The sequence below is a fragment of the Sarcophilus harrisii genome, chromosome 6, assembly GCF_902635505.1.
Source record: "Sarcophilus harrisii chromosome 6, mSarHar1.11, whole genome shotgun sequence".
Lineage (NCBI taxonomy): Eukaryota > Metazoa > Chordata > Mammalia > Dasyuromorphia > Dasyuridae > Sarcophilus > Sarcophilus harrisii.
In genome coordinates this window covers 224,722,104-224,744,943 of record NC_045431.1, presented here as the reverse complement: position 1 = coordinate 224,744,943, position 22,840 = coordinate 224,722,104, and the positions used below count along the sequence as shown (strand labels likewise).

The window sequence follows — 22,840 nt, the reverse complement described above, 5'->3', positions numbered from 1 at the left end:
CAGCCTATATGGGCAATAGATGAGTAGGCTAGAATCTTTCGTAGGTGGGTTTGGTTGAGACCCCCTCAGCCACCTACGAGGGTGTGCTGTTCCACAGCTGTGGAAGCTCTCGGAGAATTGACTTGTCCCTTAACATCCAATGTCATGGTTGCCCTCAGCTCTCTATACATATACATGGTTCCTTGGAAGAACTGACAAAATTAACTACCACTAAATGGCTTAGTTTAACTTCTAGATGAGGTATACCTGTAGGAATTCTCACTGCCTAGTTGCCAGGACACAGTGTCTCAACTACTTGACAAATAATCTTCTAGGTTGGTTCACATAAGTCAACTGCACATTAGTTCTTCAATGAATTATCTCCACAGAGGAGTCTTTCATTTTTTTTAAGAGGACCAATGACATCAGGGAGGGATGTCTTAACTTGAGTTTGAACTACATTTAAGTGAGACAGTTATACAAAGTCTTTAGTCTCACTTTCCCTTTCAGAGTCCTTCAAAGTCCAGTGGCAAGACTTTGACAAGACATCACCTGCTTTAGCTATCTTTATGACCATTGAAACAAATTGTTCTCATTTGTCCAATCTGCCAGAAGTCGCCATATATTTGTGCTAACTCACTGACAGATTTAACCCATCCGCCATGATGGTTTACCAATGGTTTCACTGAACATATTACAGCTTCTTGGAATCATAGGTAAAAGTTAGGTTAAGGTGGACATATAAACTTCTGTTAAACAACTAAGGATCACTCTTCTGATCTTTGAAAACTTATAGGGTTGTAAATTGATAGCTTCCACAACAATATTCATTCACTGAAGGTCAAAAAAGAATAAACAATGAAGCATTAAAAGAGAGGATTCACAGATTCATAAACATATGTCAGTAAGGTGTGGATATTGACAGCTGGAGTTAGCTTTCTCCCTACCTATGGATTTACAACAATTTTTACCTTGCCTATCACCAAGGGAGAGAGAGAGAATCACTTTCTGTATTGGACTTTTGCAAGGAATTTTACTTCTTACCTATCCCACAGTAGCTAAATGGGTAACAGCTGCAGATTTTTTGCTTTTTATATATTGGTTACAGAATTCCTCTCTCCTACTTTATTACCTACTTCCAGAAGCAGGATCACTACCCTCCTCCCCACCTGGTTTGGCATCAGAAAAGGACTGATGCTCATGCTCTGGAGACTGGGCCCTTATCAGCCAATCCTTCTGTTATACAAACAACAATGAGATATGTGGTGTTTAAATGGGTCAAAATAAATCTGATTTATGTTAAATCTTTTTTGCTGAAATAGAAAAAGATTAAGAGAAAGCATGATATTTCATTGAAAATTCTGGGACATTGCATCTGAGGTCTCTTTTCCTCAGAAAAGTTGAATTTAAAATAAACAGTGGGAGAATTTAAACAAATAAAAAATAATTTTAAAAATTAGTTGAGAGAAGTAATAGATACCTGAAAAGTGTGACCTGAAGCAACATTCTTATCAAGCTGTCAGTCTGGAAAATGTTTAAGAAAGTGTTTTGGGGCTAGCTAGGTGATGCAGTGGATGGAGCATCAGTCCTGAAGTCAGGAGGACCTGAATTCAAAACTGACTTCAGACACTTAACACTTCCTAGCTGTGTGACCCTGGGGAAGTCACTTAACCCCATTGCTTCAGGAAAAAAAAAAAGAAAAAGAAAGGGCTTTTGTTGTTTTTGTTTGTTTGTTTCCTTTCCAGGGATGCAAGAAATCTGACATCATTAGGACAGTACTAAAAATGCCTTGAAATTTCAAATAATCATGGAAGTCATTGAAGAGGGAAGGAGATTAGATAACTGAACTGACACATCAAGTCATGTTACCCCTGAAGACTGGTCCCAGGCATTTGGGCCAGGCTTTTTGTCCATATTTTAAAAATTTGGACTGGAATTTTGCTTTCATTTTTGTGGAGGATAACTAGAATGGAAATTTTTCCTGTCAAGCAGGTCATAACTCCTGAGTACCTAGGATCATCAAATAATAGATTCAGAGCCAAAGAAGTCTTGGATAACTAATTAATGCCCTCACTCATCTGTCCCATATCTCTTCAATAAACCTTTTAAAGCACCTACTATGTGCCAGACACTGTCCTAAGTGCTGTTTATGTCCTCAAGGAGGGCTTTTCTATGACTTTATATCAATAGTGCAATTGGTATTATCACATTCTCCCTTATGTTTTCACTCAATATCCTTTTATTTTTTCACAACTAAATACTCTTTCTTGATTACCATTCTTCTAATGCCTTTTGTATCATTAGCACTTACCATTATCTTTAGCATAGAGTCAATAATTTCAAATCCTAAGGTTTTTATTTGTTTGTTTTGGGGAAATAAAACAACTTATTTTTTCATTTTTTTTCAATTGATCAATCATTTATATGACTGGACACTTGGTCTTAGATATTTATATTTCATAACAAAAGATTAGACTTACTTGGGGTTATCAATGAAGCATGTGTCAGAGTCAAGACTTAAACCTCTATATTTAAACGCTCTGCCAACACTCTCTCTGATTTTATCTAAAAAGGCAGCAAAAGAGCACAGGGACTTTGTTTCCTTGATGATTTCTATGCCTTTATATTGTTAAATACAAAGTGAGACAAGCTAATTGTACAATATTTCAGAGTCTGATTCTTTTTGTACAGCAAAATAATGGTTTGGTCATGTATACTTATTGTGTATCTAATTTATATTTTAATATATTTAACATCTACTGGTCATCCTGCCATCTGGGGGAGGGGGTGGGGAGTAAGAGGTGAAAAATTGGAACAAGAGGTTTGGCAATTGTTAATGCTGTAAAGTTACCCATGCATATAACCTGTAAATAAAAGGCTATTAAATAAAATAAATAAATAAATACAAAGTGAGATTCAAATGGTAGTAATTAGTTGGAGAGCTATTCTATTTTTTCAAAGATTAGAGTAGATTTCCTAAGATTAAAAAAGGTCCACATCCAAAGTTTTACAGCTCAAGTGAAAATGTCTTTGTTCCATATATTCATTTTTCTCCAGATGCAGAGGAGGAAAGGAAGCTATTTTCATCTTTCCCAACATTTTTGAGAAAGGCCCATTTCATTTCAATCAAAACATAAAATCTTTCTTAATCACTTGCAGTGACTTGAAACAACCCCTGTTGAATATAAAATGTATATCCTATTAGAAAAAGACCCAGGAACTTGAAAACAACAAACACATTGAATCACACAGTTTGAAAATTAGAGGGGATCTCAGTTGTGAAGCATGATCATAATAAAAATAATGTCAATTAAATTTTGTTTTTAAAATGCTTTATATATGATATCTCATTTGATCTTTACAGTGACCCTTTGAAGTAAGTTCTATCATTATATCCTTTTACAGATGAAGAATGTGAGACTCAAATAGGTTAACGTATTTGCCCAGAACTTACATAAAAAATTTCCAGCTATAATATGCTTAACTCAATCATTCAGTTTTTTGTTTCATTTTGTTTTTTTCTTGAAGACTTTCATTCAAGTGTAATCTATATCTTTCCAAGGCTGTTAGCAAGTTTTTATTGTTGTCATGCACCATCCTATCCCAAAAATAAAATTTGCCCCCTTTTAAAATTTACAATTGCTTGCTACCAATTTACCTTTGTTTCTCCTTCTTAGTAAAGGAGGCGGAGTCTAATTCCATTTCTACAAGACAGTCCTTCAGATACTTGAATTCAGTTAGTATCCTCCTCCTTACCCCTACTCTTTATTTTCTGTGATTAACATCCTGAATTCTATCAGGTACTATTTATCTTGATCCTTCATTATTATGTTTGCCTGCCTTTATGTGTTTTCAAATATGTGTATATGCACACACACACACACACACACACACACACAGAGACATACACATATGTGTGTGTGTGTGTGTGTGTTTCTGTGGCTATGTACACTACATATATTCATATACATGTATTCCCACATACATATTATTGATATTGTTTGCCTATTAATTCGGTTTAATGTATTTCAAATATTATTCTCAGGGACTTACTTAATTCATCAGACCATAAAAGAGATCCATGATAAGGTTAAGTACTTCTGCTTTTGGTCATTTTATGATGTGGTTCCCTCTACCCAAAGTACTTTGTGAGCAGAGGAACTTCAAGTGGCTGAATGGGATTGTAAATGTTAATAATTTTAATTTGTGACTTTTCCTCCTGACTCTGACCTATGAAAGGGGTCCAGGGGAGAACATTACTTTTCAGATAGATGTGACTGAAAAAACAATTCCTCACTGAAATTAAGGTATAACGACCACCCACCTTTCTACCATTTTTTTCTCTGAGTTTCTCTCAGTTGGAATAAATCATTAGGCAAGGAACTATAACATGTGGGTTTGTGAGTCATATCCTAACACCCCCACCCCTGCATTTTGTTGATTTTAATGTTCTTGATTGCCAGTATGCAAATCAGAGAGCGTTCCCATTTTGGGAACTGAAAACCTTCACTTAAGATTTGTCATTATCCATTCCATCGCTAACACAGTTATCTTTCAGTTTTCAGTTAGTAAATGCTGCTTTTCAAATGTCAAGAGCTAGTGTCAAAAGGTCTCAGAAACAGTACATTCAGTATTGTTTTCATCTTGAATTGAAAGGTGCCATTTAGACTGTGGCAAATTCATTGCACATGTGTTCATAGAATTTTAGTATATTAAAAGAACTCAGAGATCATTTAAGCACAATCTGCCTCTGCACATGAGGAAACCCTGATCCAAAGAGATAGAGTAAACTGTCATAAGATGATGAATGGATAGCCAGGAGTCTCTGTATCTTAGGCAAGTTGGGAATGAAGGGTATGAGGGAAGTTCATGAGGATTTAGAAAAGGGATTTATAAATGATATATTATGCTACTATACAACTGGCCACTAAAAGAAAAAATGAGGTCTGAGTGGTTAGTCATTGAGTACAAGAAACATAACCTAATTTTATGCTACTTCTGTGGGCTACATTTTGATGCCCTGTGGCAAAGCCTGATTGACTTCACTAAGTCCTAGTTACATAGATAATTGATGGTCTATGTACAGATTAAATCCTGGTTGTCCAAACAGCCAATTTAGAAATATTTTGAGCACACAAAAATTTTAGGGGCATGTATACATTTTACTTACTATGAGAGAGGAAGGGAACAAGCACTAGAATCATCACTTAGTCCATGAGCCCCTAATTAATTGTGTAATATTAAAAGCAGCTGTGTTTATTGAAGTTGCATTTCTTATTTGTCATCAATCTCCTCTAGTAGTGAATTAAATACTAACATCAACTGCTGAAGGAAGTTTTTTGAACACTTTCCTTTTGCTTATATGCTTAAATTTTGTTGTTTCATAAATATATCAAATGGAAATATCAGATGAAATGATATCTCTCATTGCTATGAATGTTGTCATATATTTTGCAAAGATATTGATGTCTTAGCTATGAACTAATAAAGAAAGCACAAAAAGAAAACAAATTATGGAAATGTGATTAACCTACTTTTTTACAGAACATTTTTGTCCCTAGGGAGAACTACTTTTTATATACTTGATTTTGAAATCACTTAAGTGTTATAGTAGAAACACCAAATTAAAGGATAACTACCCACAGAGTAGACTTTGAGTCCTTGAACTAGGTAGAGATTAGGAATAGTGATTAATAACAGATACTAAAGTAGTAAATGTGTGTGCAGATACTAAAGTAGTAAATGTGTGTGCATGTATATATACACACATGCATATATATTTCTATGTATGTGTATATATTATATATGTTTTTCATTCAACAAGCATTTATCAAGCGGTTTTCTATTTTCAATATATTATATTAGATTCTGAATATAAAAAGGGAAAAAGAATCAATTCCAAGAAAAGAAAGAAAACTCAATAAGTACCTTTGTCATAATGACTTTGAAGAAACCAGTTTAGATGTGTATATATATATATATATATATATATATATATATATATATATATACATACACACACATATACATATACATACTTAATGACCATTTTTAGTCACTCAGTAAGTAGGCAAATTTGAACAACACATTATTTCTCCGTGCTGACAATTTTATTAGCAAATTCTCCTAATCTTTTACCTGAAACAACTATATAAAGGTCAAGCATAAAAACTGTCTACAAGAAAATGTATCTTTTAGTATCTTAAATTTTATTGTTTGAAGCATTTGTGATATGCCAGTAATGAGATTTTCTTCCTCTCATGCAGAATCCATGATGTTTTGGTGGTAGTTCCTTTTACCCATGCAGGATTTTAAGAATGGCTGAGTCTGGACAATTTAATACCCAGAGGCCAACTTAGTGAAGAGCTTCTTCACCCTTGCCTAGGCCAGACCCCCCCAAACAGGCATGCATGATAATGCCATTGGAGATCAATTAAGTCTCTACCACCTTGATACAACCAGCCACGATTTGTATGCTTCTGATACAGGGATGGAGAATTCAGTCTCACATCTATTCCAATAATCACTGTAGATGTTTGCCAGGAAGGTTTTCCTTGTAAGAATAATTACAAATGAATTTCTAAGGAAAATAATAAATTGTTCAAGCAGCATGCTTTTTGTAAGAGGTCTCGGCCTCAGCTCTCGGCCATGATGAACCCTTGATGGAGAATTTCCAAACAGACTTATTTTGAGTTAGCTTTCAGCCTCAGTTCACTGAAACCTAAATGCCATTGCATGTAAGTAAAATTAAAATCAATATCCGCTTACATCAAAAAGCTATCAGCATGATGCACCTGCAGGTTCGCCTTCAAAGAAGATATTTATTGTATAGATCCCATGTTAGTTTAATAGTATTTTATTACCCTGAGTTATTTGAAATTGGATATTTTACCTGATTCACAAGAGAGCCAAACAGGTGTATATGGAGAAATTCAATTTGTCATTCAAATATTATTTTTAGGCTTGAGGTTGAAGGTTTTCTGGAAAGGGAGAAGGTAGTGCTAGAGATGAAGTAGTTTAAGGAAACAGGTTTTCTTTGCTCAGAAATCTCAGACTAATACAGCTTTGACTTCATAGATATAAGGAAAGAGGAATTTTAAGTAACAAATGTTTAAAATTAGGTAAGAAATTCTGGGGTGAAAAGGCAACAGAAATAATCACTTATTTATGAAGCAGTTCTAAAAAATCTTTTTAAAAGAAAGAATGTGAAATTTAAAGGACAATAAATAATGATGTAAATGTAAAAAAGATAATCACAGAAGAGAGTATTTGAGAGAGAGAGCCAAAGGAAACTATATCTTTTAAGAAAGTGTTCAATGCAATAATCAGATTAAAGTATACAGCCTCATATCTATTAAAGGAGCTATGAACTATGTATCAAGTATTTCTTCCCAGATGAAGGTATAACTTGTCAGAGATATGTTCTCAATTTTGGAAGAATAAGACATGATTAACACAGAGATATGGATTCAAAGATGGGTAAATATACAGAAAAGGGGATGGATATATTCATTTAGATATTGACATCAAGATAGAAATATTTAGGGCTGCCTCTGATTTTGTTGGCATAAGGAATTACAGATTTCTTATCCTATTACAATATATCAATAACTGCTCTGAAACATAAAATACTGAATACTAAACTAACAAAAACAAACTGGATGGCCCATGATATTTCTTTAGATTCTTAAATGACATGATTCTATTAATCTGAATATAACAATGGAAATAACTCACATTTATTTATCGGTTTACATTTGCAAAGTGAGTAAATTAATTATTCAGCTAGCTAATATTTAAAGCAAAATTTGAACTGCCCGACTTCAAGTGCAACACTTATTCATACAAATTGAACTTGTACAATTTGCTGTAGGTTGTATAGTCATGATTGTATCAGTAGTAAGATTTGAACTCAGATTTTCATTATTTTATACTTAATTTCCTATCTCTACATTATAGCATGGATAAAACTATATACTTACATAGTGGAACATACAAGAATGTGTTATTTCACTAATACAGGATACACCCAATTTGTCTTAGACTTACTAATGCAAATGTCTGAGGCTCCTAGAAAATTTTGTGCCTCACGTAGGGTCACACAGGTAAAACACATCCAAGATAGGATATATATCTATAGCTTTCTGATTCTAAACCCCAAACTTTAGAGACTACATATGCTGTCAGACACATATAAATAATTGACTTCAATTTTATTCAATTCAAAAGGCATTAAAATTGCCTACTATGTTCCAATCACTGCATTGGGTATATGAACAGGAATATTAAAAAGGTTCTATCCAAAATTTGATAATTTGTTTACTCACAGGATAGAATATGTACACAAATCAATATTCTCCAAGGGGAATTTTAGAGGAAGAGAGTACTCTTATTTGAGGTAATCCAAGAAAGCTTCTCTACATGGGAATTTCAGGTTTGAAGAAAGCTTATGACTTGGAAAAGTGGTGATCAGGACATAGTGCATTCCAGGAAGGGTGTATATATGCATGGAGGAGCCTGGAATTAAAGAAAGAACAAATAGCCCAAAGTTGCTGAAAGCTTACAGAAAGAAAAAAATGTAAAATGAGTATGGGAAAGTTTTCTCTGAAGAAAGAGAGAATTTGAGTTTCAGAAAAGGAGTAGAATCAAGCTGGCAGAGCATAGACAGGACTGTGCCTGAGCTCTTCTTGGCTTCCCTCAGAATCAATACTGCATCAAGAATTGATTGGATTATGGATTACCAGAACCCAAAAATATTTGGAGTTTAATAAATTTCCCCAAATAGATAATTTTTATTATATTAAGTTAAAAAAATTTTGCACAAACAAAACCAATGCAGACAAAATTGGAAGGGAAGTAATAAACTTGGGAAAATTTTTCCATTCAAGTTTTCTAATAAGGGCCTCATTTCAAAAACAGAGAATTGACTCAAATTTATAAGAATTCAATCTATTCTTCATTTGATAAATGGTCAAAGGATATGAACAGGCAATTTTCAGATGAAGAAATTAAAAGCATTTCTAATGATATAAAAATGATATATAATGATATAAAAAAATGCTCTAAATCACTGTTGATCAGAGAAATGCAAATTAAGACAATTCTGATTTGCCACTACACACCCCTTAGATTGGCTAAAATGACAGGATAAAATAATGACAAATGTTGGAGGGGATGTGGGGAAATTGGGACACTAATTCATTGCTGGTGGAGTTGTGAACTGATCCAAACATTCTGAAGATCAACTTGGAACTCTGCCCGAAGGGCTATCAAACTGTGCACACCCTTTGATCCAGCAGTGTTTCTGCTGTGCGAGATCATAAAGGAGATCATAAAGAGATCATAAAGGAGAGAAAGGGACCCACATGTGCAAATGTTCATGGCAGCCTTTTTGTGGTGGCAAAAAAACAAAACAAAAAACTTGAAACTGAGTGGATGCCCATCAATTAGGGATTAGCTGAATAAGTCATGGTATATGAATGGTATGGAATATTATTCTATAAGAAATGATCAGCAGAATTATTTCATAGAGGGCTGAAGAAACATACATGAACTGATGCTAAGTGAAATGAGCAGAACCAGGGGATCATTATATATGGCAATAGCAAGATTATACAATGATTAATTTTGATGGACATGGCTTTCATGATATAGCATCAACAGTGAGGTGATTCAGACCAGTTCCAAGGGTCTTGTGATGAAGAAAGCCATATGCACCCAGAAAGAGGAGATGGGAACTGAATGTGGAAGACAACTTAGTATTTTCACTGTTTTTGTTGTTGTTTTCTTGGATTTTGTCTTCTTTCTCATGTTTTTCCTTTTTGATTTGATTTTTCTGGAACAGCATATATTTGTGGAAATATGGATATAGGAACTGCACACATTCAATATATATTGGATCATTTGCCAACTTGGAAAGAGAGTGAGAGAAGAAAGGGGAAAAAATAGAACACAGGATTTTGTAGAGATGAATGTCAAAAATTATCCACATATGTATTTTGAAAATAGAAAGCTTAATTTAAAAAAGAAAAATACATTTGGTGAAATGGAAATATTTACATATATATAGGTGTGCACATGTATACATATATATGTATATATACATGAAAACCACTTCCTTATATATATATATATATATGTATATGTATTTATATTTAGTGAAATGGAAAAAGAAAACAATTCTATGAAAAATAAAGTTAATGAAATGGAAAAAGGGAACAACTTCTTAAAAATAGAATTGCTGAAATATAAAAAGATAACTTCTAAAAAGACAGAATTGCTGAAATGGAAAGAAAATGCAATGAGCAAGAAAACTCTTAAAATTCAACTGGCCAAATGCAAAAAAAAAAAGGTAAAAAAGTTAATTGAAGTAAATAATTCACTAAAAGTTAGAATTGAACAAATGGAAGTGAATGACTCAATGAGACATCAAGAAACAAACAAAAAAAGAAAAGAAAAATAGAAGAAAATATAAATGCCTTATTGGAAAAAAAACTGACTTAGGAAATAAATCCAGGAGAGGAAAGATAAAAATTAATGCACTACCTGAAAATCACAATAAAAAAAAAGAAGTCTGGACAACATCTTTTAAGAAATCATCAATGAAAACTATCCTAATATCCTAGAACCAGAGTTTAAAATTCCCATTGAAAGAACTATATGTTGATGGAGTTGGCATGACAGCATGACAGTCTTTTTATAGAAAGTGATGTTCAGCTGTTTAAGAGAAAATAGAGAATATGAGTTGTTGAATTTTTTTGTATTTTTGATGTCTTGCCAAGGTGATGTGTCAATAGCAAAGCATAGTCAAGGCAATACAAGATAGTAGATAAGGCATTGGACCTGAAATCAGTAAGACCCGGATTCATCTCCAGTCTCAGATATATATTATCTGGCTCATTCTGGGTGTGTCAATTAATTTTTTTGTGCCTTCATTTTCTTTTCTATTAAATAAGTAAAGTATAAATTAACAAATACAAGGGTTTTTTTGTTTGTTTTGTTTTATTTTGTTCTTTAAATTGATGATGCTCTGAATCCTAGCACAGCTTGGAATTTAGTCTAAGCATAGTAGATTTTTTAAGGTAGAAGCTGCTAAATCTTAGTGTTATCCTGACTGTGGCTCCATAATTCTTGAATCACTTTTTTTTCTGGCTGCTTGCAATATTTTCTCCTTTGTCTTGGAACTCTCTGATTTAACTATTCATTTTCATTTCGTGATCTCTTTCAGGAGGTGCTACGTGGATTCTTTCAGGTTTTTTTTTTCCCTACTGATTCTAGAACTTCAGGGCAGATTTTCTGGATAACTTCTAGAAAAATGATGTACAGTCTTTTTTTCATAGCTTTTAGATGGTCCAACAATTTTAAAATTATCTCTCCTGGATCTATTATTCCAAGACATTTTTTTCCCCAATGAGATATTTCAATGTCATCTATTTTTCTATTCTTTTGATTTTGTTTGATTGTTTCTTTATTTCTCAGAAAATGATTGTTTTCTATTTTCCCAACTTTAGTTATTGAGAAATTCTTTTCAGGAATTTTAATCTGGTCAATTATGTTTTTTAATTAGATTATCCCCCTTATTGTTCCTCTTTTAAAGCATTTTTCTCCTTATTGGCTTTTGTACCCTCTTTATTATTTTACCTAGCCCATTTTAGTGTGATTTTCTTCACTATTTCATGTTTTTGTATGTGTACTTCCTTCACCAAGCTATTATCACAAACTGTTTCATGGTTTTCTTGCAGCATTCATTTCTCTTCCCAAATTTTCTTCTATCTCTCTTATTTGATTTTTAAAATCGTGTTTGAACTAATCCATGGTCTGAGATCAATTCATATTTTAGAAGCTTTGGATATAGGAGTTTTGACTTGGTTTTCTTCTTCTCAATGTATATTTTCATCTTCCTTGTCACCATAGTAATTTTCAATGATCCGATTTTTATCTCCTGTTTGCTCATTTTCCAAGTCTGTTACTTAACTTTTAACTCCTTGTTAAAGTAGGACTAGGGAGGAAGGTTTTGCAATTGTTTTCAAAGATACTTCCAGGGACCTGGCAGTTTTCAATTCTTCTAAGGTAATATGATCAAATGATATGTGTTCCCATCTTTTCTGGCCTGAGCTTTGGTCTCTGAGTAAATGCAGGCACTCTTTTTGGCCTTAGAGCTATGAGAAGAGTCCCTAATTCACTGTGGCCCCAAGATCTGGTGTATTAGTCTCCTCCTTATCCAGGAACTGAGATCTGGAATTGTGACCCAGATAGAAGTATGGGCAAAATAAAAAATGCTGCCTTAGTACTAGCTAAGAGACTTGTAATCTCCTTTTAACCAGTTGTTTGATTACTTAATCATCTGTGGGTTGAGAGCTCCAGCTCCAGCTGCTGATTCAGTAGCTCCCAATGCCTATTCCTGGTTTGATGGAACCAGGGCTCTATTAGTATGGTTTGTGCTTTACTTTTACCCAGATATAACAAATCTTTCCTGCCAGCCTTTTCAGTTCCCTTGGGCTAAACAAAAGTTCTACTTTTTTCATTTTTTAGGTTCTGCCATTGTATAATTTGGTTAATATTATTATTTAAAGATTTTTGGAGGGGTTTAGGGAAGGGCCGATGAAACCTTGGCTTTTCTTTGTTAACTTGGTTCTACCTATATTTTCTCATTCTTAAGTGGACTGTGCTACCTGAATACCTGTTGAGGGCATCTAGAAATCCCATTATTGTCCAGTGCCTCAAGTGTACAGCTAGTTTTGAAAGATTATCAACTCAGGGAACATGTGAAGAGGTCTTCTGGTTCTTGGGATTCTTAGTACTCTCACTATAGGCATCCTTCCCAGGGGAAGCAACATCTGAAGTTGATTTATTTAAGCTTACATAAAGTTGTCCCCTTTCACTGTATGCTATAGTAAATATGAGTGGAACAAAAGATGAAGTTTATTGTAGGAAATTATTAGGAGGAACAAGTTCCATGAGAAGAAAAAAGGAAAAACTCAGTCACTGCAATGAAAAAAATATTGAGCCAGGATTTTTAGTCTTTTTTTCCTATTAAAAGTAACCTCTCTGTTTTCCATTAAAGGTGGATGATTGGCCAATATAGTTAATCAGATATTAGTTATAAGATTTCCATACCTATCTCTAATATGTATAACCAATTCTCAAGTTCTCAAAAGGGTTTAGATACTCTTACTTTCCTTTTCCAACTCCTTAACCCAGCATTGAAATTTCTCTGTGTCCTTTAGATTTAATTTATTTTTTCAGAATTATTAAATTCTCCCTTCTGTTCTGGTGAACCTGATCAGTTCCCTGTTCCTTAAATTCAAGATGCCATCTTCTATTTTTATGACTTTGAACTCCTTCTTCATTTCCTTCTTTCAGAATTTGTATGTAGAGAAATCAATCAGCAAACTTTACTTAAGAGCCAACAACATATGTGGCAGTTATTGTTCTATGCGCTAAGAATAAAAAAGTAGAAATGACACAAACTCTGCCTTAAATGATTTTCAAATCTAGCCATATGAGACAATAGGAAAGTATATCATCATGATCAGCATCATCTTTATTATCGCCATCTTTATAATTTATCATCAATTGTCATTAATAAAATATTTCAATGTTTTGGAAATTCTTTTCATTTTATCCCATTTGATTCTTATAAAAAATCCTGTGATGCTACTGTAGCATCATTTCAGAGATGAGAAACATGATGCTGAAAGGGTTTAAGTAATCACCCAGGGCCAAATAACTAATACATATCTGAAGCAAGATTTAAACCTTGTTTTTCTTGATTCCAGACCTCCATTCACTGTACTATGTAGCTCCTTTTGAATGCATATAATATATATGCTAAATGGATAAAAGGTAATTTGAGGGAAGAGGAAGATAGACTAATATCTGAGTGGTATTCAGGTAAAAGATCATAGACTTATTGAAAGAACCTTTGAGACTCTTGCATTCAATCCCCTCATTTTATAAGTGAAAAATTTGAGACTTAGAGAGGTAAATTTCCTTTCCTCAGGCAGAATTTGAACTCAGGTCTTCCTGACTCCAAGTCTTCTATGTTAACATCTCTAAACCAAACCTGGAAGGAAAGTAGAGGTGATAAGTTACACAGATCAAGAAGGAATGCATTTGCATTCTCAACATGAGGAATTGCCAATGTTTTAAAGATGGAGATAATTTTTTCCCTTTTTGATCTGATTTTTCTTGTGCAGCACAATAAATGTGGAAATATGTGTAGAAAAATTGCACATGCTTAACATATATTGGATTACTTGCTATCAAAGGGAAAAGGAGAGGGGAAGAGGAGAAAAAATTGGAACAAAAGGTTTTTGCAAGGGTGAATGCTGAAAATTATCTTTGCATGTATTGTATTTTAATAATTTAAAAAAAAGATATATTCTCAAAATAAAATAAATTGAGAACATTGAACAAAGAAAAAAAGCAAGTTTTCATGCAAAGATTAATGTTAAGATTAGTCCTATAAAGTCAAAAGTTTTTTTGAGGATATTTATTGTTGCTGCTATTCTCTTGCTTGTTTTTTTCTCTTGTTTTCCCCTCCTTTTTGATTTTTTTCTTGTGCAGCATGATAAATGTGGAAATATATTTTTAAAAAGACAGAAGTAATGAGGGAGTGTCTTACAGGAGGAATGGTATTGTGTATCTTACTGTATGTAAGAAGAGGGGTAACATACGATGAGGCTAAGTAGGTTGTGACTATATTTGTAATAACTTTAAATAAAAAGGAGAGTTTATTATTAAGAATAATAGGAAGTTACTAGAGGTAGGAGTATTGTGGTTAGAACCACATTTGAGGAAAATTAGTCCAGAAGATTTATCACTCTTCCTTTGTAAAGACTTCCAGAATATTCCCAGTTTTCACTGTTCTCTTTCCTCAATTTTTTCTAGAGTATTTAATTGTATCTTCTAATTGCTCTCTTTACACACACACACACACAAACACACACGCATGCACTTTTGTGTGTATGTTACATTTATATATGTAATTGTTATTTCAGCAAATTATACAGTCCTTGAAAACAAAATCTTTTTCGTTTTGTTTTTTATCTTTATTTATCCAAACCTAGATAGTTTGTGTCTTGATTCAGTTGGCTTTTAATAAATACTCATTGGAGTGAACTGGAATGTAATATTGTTCCTTAGCATATAATGTTACAGTTCATTGAAGAATGGAACTAGTTCATTTATATCTTTGGTTTGACAATTCTCAGCACATGACTTTGCACATAGTAGGTACTTTATAAATATGTGCTATTGTTTTAGTTGAAATGAAACATAATAAATTTTCTAATAACCTTCTGAAGATAAGTGGTTTCTAAATGCCTTCTAGAGCACCTTGATAATTGGAAGTATCTCCTTCATGGTCATCAGTATATTTATCATTCATCAATGTACTAGAGATATGTGTAATTCCAATTAATGGAAAACTCCAATTAAGAGAATGTGCAATAAAAGGGAGTTTCCAGTACATTCAACTGTACACATAGTCCTTTAATGATTAATTCCCATGTGCCATCTAAGCTGAGTAAGCAAGAATAAGCAGTTCACAGAGTCAGTTTCATTTTTATTTTCGTCCAGCCATGTCTAATCGCTTTTCCCTGACATTAGAACCACTGCACAGAAATAATTTGCACAACTTTAATTTTTCCCCCCATTTAATCCATCACAAATGGCGACACTCAATATTCCCACTGTGATCAGCCTGCAGAATGTGTCAGCTTTATCTGTGATTTACACTGGACTCAGCTAATAATAAATGGCATGGCTGAATGTGTTCTAATTTCCCCAGGCTTTCATGAACAAAGCCAGTAATATTTTCATTCTTAATCAGTGGTATTTTTTTTCTCCGATGAACAAAATAAAACACCAGGAAACATCAGACAATTCAATGATAATTCCTTGACATTGTGACATTTTGTTGAGATACACATGGTAGTATGTGAATAAATGAATGGATGAAAATTCATTCATATTATCCTCTCAGCACATTTAAATGACTTTCCTCTTCTCATCTCATCTTTTAACTTTTTATTTGGATTCCTATTAAAGTCATTCAACAAAGAAAATCTAAAACAATGTTTTCATTTGTAAATCATTTTATTGAACTTTATAGCATATTCATATTTGGAAAGGCCCTTGGTGACCATCTTCTTGAAACTATGATGAAAATAAAATCATCTCTATCTCAAAACTCAACAAATGCTTATCAATCCTCTCCTGAAAGAGTTCCAATGAAGAACAGATTTCCTGAGGAATCACATTCCATTTTGTAATATCTCTCATTTGGGAAAATTTGATCCTTAACAATTTGCATTTCTACATCCTTCACAGTTAGTTACTGGTCCTGCATTTGTGTCTACTAGGAACCACATGATTAATTTTCAGTGGATGACATTTTGAATACTTGAAGTCACCTATCAGTTTTCTGTTCTCTTTACTAAACTCCCTTGTTGCTTCAAATAATTCACATTTGTGAAATTAGAGGCTATTCACCAAATTCTTAAGGGACACACAGGTCTGAACAAATATTAGAGCCAATTTATGTCCTACCTACAGTATAGTATAGAGAAAAGCTTTCATTTATTTATGTTATCCTCTCTTTATGTAGCCTAAGTTCTCATCAAATTCATTGATGGTCATATTCCTCTTTTGACTCATCCTTAAAGTTCTTGAAAACCTTCTATAAGGTTCTAGATAGATCACTTTCTAGCCATACTTCATCTTATTTGTACTAATGAAATCAATAGTGATAGGCTTAAGTATAAGACTTTGTTTTCTTCTATTGCAGTTTAACATATTTGATCTGCTCTAATGTTCTAGCTAATTAAAAATTTAGTAATTAAAAATACAATCATATGAAAATGCCCTGCCTCACATATATGATGTCCAAATATCTCCCATTTAGCTCTCCTTGAGAAATAAAATTTAATTGTTTGGCTCCTCTGAGATTTGTTTTTATGTATGCCTCATATCTTTCTCCTAGACTATATCCTTCATCCAGTGATTGTTCCTTATATAACTGTTGCATCTCCCTGGGCATCTATCTAGCACTGTGTTTTCTTGATTGACTAGAAGTAAAGACTGAATAATTATATGATAGGAATATTGTCTAGGGGATTCATGCTTCAGGGAATGTTTAACCTAGAAGAACTTATAAGTCCCTTTTAATGCCATAATTTTCAGTTCTTTGATTTACACTGAAACTGAGTGGCTTGTGGAATAATGCTTATGGAGCTGGCCTTGAGTGAACAAATTAGTCTCTAGATAGAAATTGAGCTAATGTAATAACATGAGTACTCTTAGTAGAGTATTGCTTCTAGGGCCCTAAAGAAGATGAGTCATTGAATTCAAATGCTAATTGGAATTAAAATGCACATAATGTTTACATATTTTCTATTGATTTTAATTTTTATTCCTTCATATAATTTCTCTCTATTACAAATATCTTTCCAGATTAAATTGACCTTATATTTTCACTTGGTGCATGTTTGGGGAAAAACAAAATTAAAAAAAAAAAAAGATTTAATGGTGCAATTAAGACAGCACACTTTAGTATAGTAGAATGATCAAGGAGTTTGGAAGCAGAGTGGCTTATTTTTAATTCTGACTTTCATTACTTTCTGTGTGGTCTTGGATGTGTCACAGAACTTCTCTCTCTAGACCTTTTTTCCCCCTAATCAGTAATATGAATCAGATGGATGATAGGAATTTTTAGGGTCATTTCAGCTTTAAATCTAACATTCTGAGATATCAGGAACTGATTCCCAACCCCCATTCCCTAAATTATTTCTTTACCTATATTGACAAGAACAAGAAAATTCTATGTGAGTGAAGGGTTAAGGTTTTCCATTGGAGCACAGTTTACCAACCTCAGGTAAATAAGGTGACTAAAAATACCTAAATTGGTCTTCAAAATAGTCATTTCTTAAGTCAATTTCTTGTTTGAATCTAAGAGGACCCAAATAATTAGATTTTATTTCTCTATTACTCCATTCAAAAAAATTCTCACCCCCCCAAAAAAAAAGGTTCACTTATTTTGTTATTATTCTACACTGCAAAGCAGTTTTACAGAAAAACTTCTCACTATTAAGTAAAAGCTTTGTTTTTGTTTTCTTTTTATTAGAGTTCCTTTTTGACTATGTTCTTAACAGATATCAACAAATCTAAACATTTCAACACAAAAAGAGGAATATAAATGAACCCAGGAGCTCCTATAACTTGCTGAATTAAGTGCATACTAAATTTAACAAGGTAGTAGAAAAATTATCCTGAACATAAAAGGCTTTTGATGAAAGTGATTCTTAAACAACTCTTAAAAACCTCACAGAATGAAGGGTCTATTTCAATTTGAAATAGAAATTGAAGACTGCATATATGCCACCTTTTGCTAACAACAAAGTGAATAGTGTTATTTAAACTTCAGATGCCTAGGAAATAAATTGTGTTTCCTTAATAGAGTACATATGCTATGGATAAAGTTTTGAGTCGTCCTTGCTACAAGAAAATAAGGAATCTTAATGAGTAACTGATCACATTTCTGTTGTTCTCTTTTATTCTTTATTACTTATTTATTTGTTTGTTTTGCTGAGACAATTGGGATTAAGTGACTTGCCTAGGATCACACAGCTAGGAAGAGTTAAGTGTCTGAGGTTAGATTTGAACTCAGATCCTCCTGACTTCAGGGTTGGTATTCTATCCATTGTGCCAACTAGCTACCTCTCTTTTATACTTTATTATAGGTATTTTCTTTTTAGACTTAGTCTCATCTTGTATCACATCCATTAGTTGATATCATTATGTAAATATACAGTTTTGAGAGCAGATCAAGAACAATACGTATGGCTACATAGTATTTTTAATCCTCAATCTGAAACTATCTTGTGAATTAATTCTGGCTTGAATATCCAGGATTGTATTTATCCAACACATTTTCAATCTTATCCAGAAACACATTTTCCTACAAAAAAATATTAAAGTGCATTGTCAGGGACATTTCACCCTTTAGCATTAATTAATGGATAAATCAGAATGGGAGTTCATTGAGAATAAGGATATATATATATGTATATATGCATCTATCTATCTATATATCATATACACACACACTAATCTTTAACACAGTGGGGTTTTTGAACATGATAAATAATAAATGCATCATTCATTTATTAATGTATTAATAAAATACACATTTATGAAGAGTTCAGTATATGTTGTTGTTGTGATTCAGTTGTTTTTTCATTCTTTTCTAACTCTACATGACTCCACTGGTGTTTTCTTTGCAAAAATGTTAGAGTAGTTTCCATTTCCTTTTTCAGCTCCAGCACATTTGGCAGATGAGGAAAGTGAGGCAAACATAGTTAAGTGAATTAACACATATCTAATAAGTGTCTGAGGCTGGATTTGAACTCAGGAAGATGAATATTCTTGACATTGGGGTTGATGCTTTATCTTCTACTATGTGTTAAGCACTATGAAAAAATTCTAGAGATAGAAAGAAAAGTAACACAATTTTGATGAGTTTCTGGTAATAGAATACCTTTAGTCTTAATTGCCAAGGTTCTGTTGGATACATACAAAGTGAAATACGTACAAAAGAAAGGGTTTTTTTATTTCTTTGGGAGGAGAGAATTATGTTTTTTTTCAGTGCTGTCAGTCAGACATTTGGGGAAATTTATTTTAAAATTCAAAAAAAGGTGAAACTTGAGAGAGATAAGTACAAAGACTGAAAGGACATATTTGATTAAATTCCAAGCTTCTCTTAAAAATTGGTAGAAGATTGAAATTTACTCACCAAAAATGACCTTTTTAAAGGTGTATTGGTCTACAAATGAAGGTGTCCAAGTACTTAGAGGTCTCAGCAAGGAGCAGAAGTTGAAAGAAAGGAGAAGTTTAAGCCGGCAGTAAAGCTTTCAACCACAATATTGCTAAAAGTAAAATGATTTTTGGAACATGGAGTGGGAGGAGGTTTAATAGCTAGCTAAGTCATATAGTAATCACTTGTGGAGCACTGTCCATGACAAAAACTCATTTAGAGCAATGGAACTTTAAGTTCTGTGGCCTGGAGGGAAGAAAGGGAGGGAGGGAGAGAGGAAAGGAGAGAAGGAGGGACAGGAGGGAGGGAGGGAGGGAGGGGAAGGGGAAGAGTCAAATTTAACATTCACCATATCTGACATTATCTCTTTTACTTCTCTATTTAAAGGAGGAAGGGACATGTCTGTCTTTTTTCTCCAACCTCTATTTCATTTTGTAGTTATAATTTCACTATATATGTATCTTACACACAAAGAATTATTCTTTTATGTGCTTGTACCATCTTTGCAATGTATAAAATTATGGGGTTGCCTAACATGCTAAAATTAAGTGACTCACTTTTCATGTTCATGTTTCATGTTAAAGGTGGGACTTGAACAGAACTTTTCCTTGTAGCAAGGGTAGTTCTCTGATTATATGAGTATATATGAATATGCACATAACCATAGCATCTATAGTTTTATTATTAATTATATAATTATGAATGATATAAAATAAATAATATATGTTATATAAACCAATTATAAATGTATGATATGCTTCATTGAATTTTTATTTCATTTACTGGGACATTGCTTATACAAATCCTAATAAAATTCCCTTTGTCTTAGTAGATTGTTTATTATAAGTAGCTTTGGCTGAAAATTTATCACCCTTTGGATAATCTAATGGTGATTTTTTTCAAACTTTAATAGATTACTCTTGAAATGAATATATGCTTTAGTCTATATATTTATGGTATGAAAATTTTGTTTCTTTTAAGAACATTTCAGGTGCAGGCATGACTAAGTATGCATCCTATATATGCATGCATATATACACATATACATACACAAAACATATATATTTATACATATTGTGTGTATATGTATATATGTGTATATATGTATATATATATATACATACATGCATGATGTTTATATCTGTATCTATCTATCTATCTGAATCTATCCCAGAATCCCTGCTTATTTTGGGATACTCTATTAAAGATTATACCCAAATAGGAGAACATTGAACAACTAATAAAATAAGAATTAAAAATATTTATGTTGCAATTACTATATGTCACATATAGTGCTTAGCATATTAAAATTATTATCTCCTTTGATCCTTGTTGGAGCCCAGCTCCAGTGAAAACAGAGTATGAATACCTGAGGCTAAATGGAAGATATGCTTAGTAGTCTTTATTTATTAATCTGAAATGTCAGTCTTAAATATACCCATTTAAATTGATACAACATTAGATACATTCAGTTAACATCATTATCCTCCATATTTTGACACTTCAATATCCATCCCAACCATCAAAACTAAGAAATTTAACAGAACTTCAAATAGCCAGCCTAGTTGTGATGCTCATCAACATCAACAGAATTATAATTAGCTATGGGATGTTTTATCAATACCAAAGTGCTTGCTGAAACAGATTAGTAAATAGTAGAAATTAACATACTAATGCATTTACCTCAAATATGCCTTTGATTCATTGTTGAAGTGTAAATAGTATATTTAAAATGCCTTGTTTCTATTGCATGCATTCTCCATCAAAATTATCCTGATTTTTACTCAATATGTCTTTATAATTATTAGGAAGATGGTGAGCCAAAAATTTGAATCGCTTCTCCCTCATGGACCCATGCAATCCTGGTCCTCTCCAGATCCTCACAAAAATCCTGGGAAAAAGGTGTTATTATTCCCAATGTGAGTAAGTTTTCAGAACTACAAGTCCTTCTTCCCCCTCTAACCTCTAAAATGCTAATGCCTATTCTCCTCTTCACCTCATTTGTGTTACATTATTATTTTTACCTTAACTCCACCCCAATCTTTCTTTTGAGCTACCATTTTGTTGATGTCAATCTTAAACATATAGTATACATTTCCCACGTTAAAACAAAAACAAAAATATAAACAATTTATCCATGTTGAGTTCCTTGAAATTGATCTTTGATATTGGCTCTTATATGTTAAATTTTATATGTAAGTTTGTTTAATGTACATTTTTTCTTGTTTATTATTATAATTTTACTGGACATGATATTTTTGGCCACAGGCTTAGTTCTTTTGAATGTCAGTAGATATGATTACAAGATCTGTGGTTTGTTATTGTATCAACTGATACATCCTGTACATTTATTTCTAAATGTAATTCCAGTGTATTTGAATTGTTTTTTTCTTGTTTCTTGTGAAATTTTCTCTTTGATCTAAGAGTTTTGGAATTTGGCAATAATATCACTATGTTTTCCACACAAGGATCTCATTAAGGTGGTGACAGGTGATTTTTTTTCTATTTCTTCTTTCCCCTCATGTTCTAACATTCCAAGTCAATTTTCTTGGACTGTTTCTTGCCTTATTGTGTCACAATTCTTTTTTAGGTGATGACTTTCAGGCAGTCCAATTATTCTTATATATTTTCTTTATGATCTGTTCTCCAAATCTGTTGTTTGTCTTCTTAGATGTTTCATCTTCTTTTCTAGTTTTTTTCCCATTATTTAGAATGTTTTGTTATTTTTTGGGGGGTTTCCATAGCTTCACTTGTTTCCCCTTACCTGATTCTAATTTTCAAAGAGTTATTTTCATCTTTGAGACTTTTCATCTCCTTTTCTAGTTGATTAATTTTTTTGGTAATCTTGTTTTTCTTGGATGGTTTTATTTTAGTTTAGTTTAGTTTTTCTTCAATGTCTCTCATTTGAGTTATACATTTTTTTGAGTTCTATAAACTCTCTCTAGGCAAGGAGCCATTTAAAGAAAAGCTTTTTTTTTTTTCTAAAAACTTCAGTATGCTCCTTTAAAGATAAACCCTGGTCTTCCCTGTTCCCATAAAAAAAAA

At 32.7% G+C, this 22,840-nt stretch overlaps 1 long non-coding RNA gene across 1 annotated transcript in view; it reads left to right on the top strand.

Moving 5' to 3' along the window:
* Positions 1-21,836, top strand: part of LOC116419787 — a 31,894-nt gene extending 10,058 nt beyond the window's left edge. Inside the window, exon 3 of the long non-coding RNA XR_004230092.1 lies at positions 21,604-21,836. This is a non-coding gene — a long non-coding RNA (uncharacterized LOC116419787). The remainder of the gene's footprint in view (positions 1-21,603) is intronic.
* Positions 21,837-22,840: the final 1,004 nt, after the last annotated feature.